This window comes from Gracilinanus agilis, unplaced genomic scaffold, assembly GCF_016433145.1.
Source record: "Gracilinanus agilis isolate LMUSP501 unplaced genomic scaffold, AgileGrace unplaced_scaffold18417, whole genome shotgun sequence".
NCBI classification, from domain to species: domain Eukaryota; kingdom Metazoa; phylum Chordata; class Mammalia; order Didelphimorphia; family Didelphidae; genus Gracilinanus; species Gracilinanus agilis.
In genome coordinates this window covers 3243-9848 of record NW_025349603.1, presented here as the reverse complement: position 1 = coordinate 9848, position 6606 = coordinate 3243, and the positions used below count along the sequence as shown (strand labels likewise).

Here is a 6606-nt window from a genome sequence, read left to right as displayed (position 1 = left end):
GTATATATATATATATATATATATATATATATGATATATATATGACATATATATATACATATATATATATATACACAAACAGAGAAATATGTATATATAGTAATTTGAGGCAAAAGCACCAACAACCCAGCAGAGTCATCAGAGAAGGCCTCCTGTAAGAAGGAGGCAGAGATGAGGAGGAATGTCCTCTGGCCAGTGCTATCAAGCTCAGATAGAAAAGGAATTGGAGGGCAGCTTGGGAGCACAGTGGATAAAGAGCCAGGCCTGGGCACAGGAGGTTCTGGGTTCAAATCTATCTTCATACACTTCCTAGCTGTGGGACCATGGGCAAGTCATTTAACCCCAGTTGCCTAGCCCTTGCTGCTCTTGTGTCTTAGAATTCGTATTAACAGAAGGTAAGGCTTTACAAAAAAGAAAAGGGGTCACTAGTCCACATATAAGACCACTTTTTGACTTAGTTTTCAAATGTAAAATTATGTTTTATTGTATTGTTAATTATTTCCCAGTCATTAAAAAAAAAAACCCTTACCTTCTGTCTTAGAATAAATATTTTATATCCGTTCCAAGGCAGAAGAACAATAAGGGGTAGGTAATGGAGGTTAAATGACTTGTCCAGGGTCCCACAGCAAGGAAGTTTCTGAGGTCAGATTTGCACCCAGGACCTCCCTGGGCCACCCAGCTGCCCCTTCACTAACATTTTAGTCAGTTGCTCTTGTGTTCCATTATTCCTTTCCTTTGAAGAAATGAATGCTGCTGCCACACTTGCTAATGTAGATAAAAGGCAAAGTTGAAAGCTAATTCCTGGGCAGCCTAGTAGACATCTAGGTGGGAGCCCAAGGTCATGTTCTCCCCATCCCTCTCCAGCCCCCAAACCAATCTCTCTCCTTACTCAGCAGGTTCTTTTCCGTTTCCCCAAAGTTACTTTGTGTCTTCAGGGATAGGAGCATCCTTGACTGGAGCATTTCCTCCCATAGTCTCCTTTAGCCTGTTCCCTCACTGTCTTTCCATCCAGGGACAGGATCCTCTTCCTGCTGCGGCTGCTGGCCGATTACGTTCCTGGCGTTGGTTTAGTCACCCGTAAGTGTTGGGACACGGGGCAACAAATCAGGTGCTGGCTGCCCCCAGTAGCCAGCTGCTTTGCTGGGCTCGAGGGAACTGGGAAGCTACAGCTAAGAGGAAGGGGTTCTTGAATCTGGATCTGCCAAGGGCCCCGTGGCGGCTATTGGGAGACCAGAGGATGTGGACTCTGATGGCTAGAGAGAAGACCCAGGGGTAGAACCCTGGAATAGGCCAAGTTGGAGTGGGCAGGGTGGCCACCCAGGGCAGGGGAAGGGCCCTAAAATAATATGGGCATCCTCCAGGCCCTAACCCCCCCTCATCCTTTCCCTCTCATTTCAGGGCCACTGATGGACTACTTGCCTGCTTGGCAGAAAATTTATTTCTACAATTGGGGCTGACAGGAGATCCAGGGCTGAGGAGGGCTGCTGAGAGGGTGGGGGGTGTGGGGGCATGATCTGCTGCAGGCATCAGGCAGCCCATCCCTTCAGCCCCTCAGCTCCTCTGTCCTCTAATAAAACTGCCCCCCGGTGATGCTCCTAAGCGTGTCCCCTCTGTGCCCCCATATTGGGGGGGGAGCCCAGGCCCCACAGTATTCCTGCCACAATTCCTGCCAGCCTTCTGGGGGGGCGGGGCAGAAGTAGCCACCTAAGTTACTGGGCTCAATAACAAGTGGCCGCCTGTTCTACTCAGGACAGCTCCCCAGTATGAGAGGTCATCACTGCAGCCTGGCTCTGCCTGTCTACACTACAGTGATTCTTCTCTTAATGAACTTCCTGAGAATGAAACTCCATCATGTGCAATCAGCTTCGTTAAAAAACAAGAACCTCCTAACCCCTGGGAAGTAGAACTGCTGCCTTCCAGCCTCAGGACCACCTACCTTAGATCAGGGCTTCCTGTTGAAGGTAAATAGGGAGGACCTTGGGAAAGCCAGGATGTGATCAGAGGGCATCCTTAGGCCTCCAGGGGCTCCCCTTCTGAGTCTTTCATCTTTCCTTTCCTTCTCCCCAACTTGAAACTAAGAGAAGGCCCCACTTTTGTGATAAACACCAACTGAAACTCTGAAGGGGGCCTGGTAATAGTTCTCCATGGCTTGTGTGACACTGTAGGGGGTGTACTTACCTCATTTGCAGAGAACAAGACTGGGAAGAGTAGCCAACCTGTTGGCCAGTCAGAATCTTAGAATCCCTTCAAATGCTTGGACTGAATTCTAAGACGATGCTGTTAAATTTGGATTCAAAGAGCCAGTGGCCCAGATAGGAATCTAGACAGCAGTAAGCATTGGGGATCATAACCGTAGAGGCCATCAGTGCCAACTCCTTTATTTTACAGATGAGGAAACTGATTGGGAGACCCAGCAACAAAATAACCTCATCTATGCCCTTGTGCGGCTTCCACTCTCCTAGGGGAATTCATTGTGCCTCAGTACAGTGAGTGGGAGAAAATCCCCTGGCTGAGCCAAGGCAAAGATTCTAAATGGCCATGGGCCGGATCAAATGCAGAATGGTGTTTGTCTGGGACACAGTTTGGGAAAGGCACTAATAGGAAATCAAGTGGGAAAGACGGGCCTTAAGAGCTGAGTCTCTTGTTGATGCTGGGAAGCCACAGAAGGGTTTTGAACAGGGAGATAAAGTGTCCAGACCTCTGCCTAAGAGTTTGGCTTAGAAAGGGGACTGACATAGATGGAGATCCATGAGGAATTTAAATGATTCAGGCAAGAGATGATGAGGACTTGACCCCTTGGCAGTGGAGTCTGCATGAGTGAATAGAAGAGTATCTTTGCAAGCCCCATGGAGGAAAGAACAGCAAGACTGAGTAGCTGATTGGATGAGGGGGGAGGGAGGTGGGAAAAATGGAGGATTCCTTGGTGGTTGTATACCTGGCCAACGAGCAGGTTAGAACTTCCCTCAACAGAAATGGAAGTTGGGAGCAGAAGCAGCTTAAGGAGAAGAGAAGGCATTCTGCTTTGGACATAAGTCTCTGGGGTACTTGGGCTGTGTCCAGAAGGCAGCTGACTGGAACGGTATGTGACTAAATACAAAGGAAGCTGCCTATGCAGCATTGGGAAACCTTTTCCTGGACTTACTGACCCATGGGAGTTGCTGAGATTGGGGATAAAACTAGAGAGAAAGGAGTCCAAGGCATACCCCTGGGGAACACCCACACTAAAGGTTGACCTAAGATAGATGATGATGAAACCAGAGACTGGAGTGGTCAGATGTACAGAGGAACTAGGGGAGAGTAGTATCAGAGGAGCCAGGCAAAGAGTGTCCAGGAGGAGTGGATGGTCAGCAATGCCAAAAGCTGCAGGTCCCCAGTGGTGGCTCAGAAAAACATTTCATTTAGCCATTAAGATCCTCAGTGGCTTCAAGAAACCAGACGGTGAAAGGTTGAGAAATGAGGGTGGGGAAGAGCCAGAGACCACTAGTAGATTTCTTCAAGGACTAAACTATTAAGGAATTTAGCTACAAAAGGAAGGAGAGAGTCCGTGTGCATTTGCTAAGTATTTAGGTGCTAAATGCTTGGAGATCAGTTGTTTAAGAAGATGGCAAGCACAAGTCCACAAGGCCGTTCCCTGGGCTATTAAGACTAAAACAGACCTAAATGTGTTCATAGGCATCAAAGAAAGCTTCAGCCAACAGATGAATTGAAGGTGAGAGAGGGAATGGTCATGGGGCAAGCCCTAGAGGAAATGGTAAGGGTAAAGGAAAAAGGTAAGGAACAAAGAAGAGTAGGGTAGGCCTTGGTAAGCAGAACAGCCATTTCCCTCAGAGGTGGGAGTAGAAGAGGAGCTCGTGTCAGATGGCATCTATTTTCTTAGTAAAGTAGGAGGTTAGGACATCTGCTTGAGAGGAGGATGGAGGCTTGAGAAAGAAAGAGAAAATTTGGAACTCGGGGAAGTGAGATAGGAGATAGCAAGTTAGAGCCAAGTGACAATTTTGCCACATAGCAGTAACGGTCCAGTTGAGATTAGATAAGATCCAGTGTGCTAGGTGATGTGAATTCTTCCAGTCACCTGGGAAGTACGATCAGAGAAGGCAGCTAGTACGAGTTCCTTTTAGGACAAGGGAATCAAGGACCGAGGACATTGTGGATGAAGTGGGCAACCCCAGGGTTAAGGCTGTGAAGAGAATGGACAAAGGATTTAGTCCTTACTTTGAGCCCTCCCCTGAGAAGAGCAATGGGGACAGACAGAAGGCATCCCTGAGCTTTAGGGGCTCAGATGGAATGACCCCCCCCCATGGTCCTTGGGGGTGCCGAGCATCTTTAGGTCATTTTCACCGGTAAAATCCCGTCAGTCTGATGCTGACAGAAAAGTTATACTTGAACAGGAGAGGGAGCTTGGGGGAAGGTTACGAGAAGTAATGATTATTATCTGAAGGGAATTTCAGAGTTTAAAATCTGGGTTGGAGATGGCACAGTTTTGGGTGCTGGTGACATCCACGTGTGGGGATGAACTTGGAGGTTTTAAGAGGTGGTCAAGGAATAGAATATCTGAGGACTGAAGTCGCCTAGAGAGCAAGGATGGTGTTGGAAAGAGACTGAATTAGGAACTGACCTGGGGAAATGAGGAGGGATGTCTTGGAAGACAGAAGGCATAGCAACAAGGAACCTAGACCAGATGACACCGGCAATGGAGTGTCCCTCAAAAGAGGGTCGCTTTACCTTTGTAAAGACGGCAGAGTGTGGTGTATTTATTTAGGGACTTAAAAGGAGGTACCGACCCCAGAAAGAAGCGGCAGTATCTTCTGGAGTGTTCAATAAGATGGAAAGAACAATAATAAAGAAAGCACATTCACGAACTGGGAGGAAGGTAGAGTTCTTGTGAAATAAATACCTCGGGGATTGGGGGAAGAGCGTGTGTGAGAGCAGTCAGCATTCAGTTCAGGTCAAAAGACCCGCATCTGCTTCCTGTGTGCCAGGCATTGTTCTAGGTACTGATCGTAGACAAAAATGAGACCAGGAACTCCGTGGACACCCGTCAGTCTATGTAGTCAAGAAGGGCAGGCCCTGGGACTTCACTGGTAGGGAAACTCCACCTCAGCAGGCCCCCATCTCCTCCACAATTGGATCAGAGCTAGGAGGCTTTACATGGGGCAACTGATGTCCAAGACCCAGCTTTGAGGCCAGTGGCCTTCATTGCTCCACACTGCCTCATGCCTGGGCATGCCAAGTTGGGATTTGAGAGGGAGGCCTGGAACGCCCTTTGAAGAGTGCAGCCAAAACATAAAGGGCTTCTACTTTTCTGCTCTGCTCCAGTGTTGTGTTTAGCTGAGGTATGTCCCCAAGAAGCAGCAGGGCACAAATGGCCCCAGAAGAAGGGTTCAAGTCCTGCCTGCATGAATCCCTTCTCCATATGACAAATGATATCAGAAATAACTGAGGAAACAAACGTTTGAGCTTTCAAGGGTCTCTTTATTAAGCAATGCGTGCCAATTGCATAACAAATTGGGGCCAGACCTCCTCAGCTTGGCACTGGACTCCAAATAGAGGGGAAGACCAATTGTTAATGGACTAAAAGAAAGCAACAGGATCTAAACCCGGATTCAAGATTAAGTCATCTGATTTCTAATTGGAGGAAAGATACGGGGCTTTCGGAGATGGGGGAGAGAGAGCAACCAGGTGCAATTCCCTGAAATCACAAAAAGACAACAAGTGCCTGTATTCAGTCAAAGGAACTGGAGACGGTAACTGGTTGACCAGTACAAGGCCAGTTTCCAGATAAGACGTGAGTTATTTGAGACAGACAATTGGGAGAAAACTTGCATCCGTTTTTGGATCTGGTCAGCATAACCTAGGTCATAAGCATTAAACCAATCTGGTCTCCAGGCAACAGGTAGAGAGGCTTCAGCTTTCTAGCCATGAAGGGATAGGTTCAAACCATGCAATGAGATTTTCCTCCAATTCCCACCCCGAATGAGTTTTCTCACAAGACAGAAATTGGACCAGCCCCAAAGTGAAGTGAAAAGGGAATTGAGCTAGTTCCAGAATGGAGTCACAAGATGGAGGCAGTGCGGTTCACTCAATTCCTACAAGTCTGTCATCTGAATGCTTGTCCAACATCGGATTGAACACCTCCAGTGGCGGGGAACTCACTCCTTTCTTTTTCAGGGAAGCCCTAGGTGTGTGGAGGACTTTTTAGAAGATTGAGTCAAGCTCTGCATCCCTTAAAAGAATTTTAAATTTTATTCTTGCTTGTTTTTACATTTCCCCTTCCCTGCTGAAACCTTCCTTGTAACAAAGAAATATATATTTGGGCAAAGCCGTGTGACGCCGTAACCTCATTGGACGGTGTGTGCCACCCTGTCTTTGTAGGCCCCACGTCTATTGAGAAGACGCAGATGATGATGTCGTGATCCCCAGACACTTGCTATCTGTGAGACCCTGGGCAAGCCAACCTTCTGCCTCAGTTTCCTCATCTGAAAAATGGGGGTACTCGCCACCTCCCAGGGTGGTTGTGAAGGTCGTAGGAGGTCATTGTAAAGTGCTTGGCACCATGCTTGGTACACAGTAGGTGCTATGTAAGTGTTAGCTATCCTGTTTCCTTAT

General features: G+C 47.7%; 1 long non-coding RNA gene across 1 annotated transcript; it reads left to right on the top strand.

Annotated features, from left to right (window-relative positions):
* The first annotated feature begins 653 nt into the window (after positions 1-653).
* LOC123254240 lies at positions 654-1599 on the top strand. The gene is made up of 2 exons (XR_006506660.1): positions 654-1077; positions 1399-1599. It is a non-coding gene; the product is annotated as an uncharacterized LOC123254240 (long non-coding RNA).
* Positions 1600-6606: the final 5007 nt, after the last annotated feature.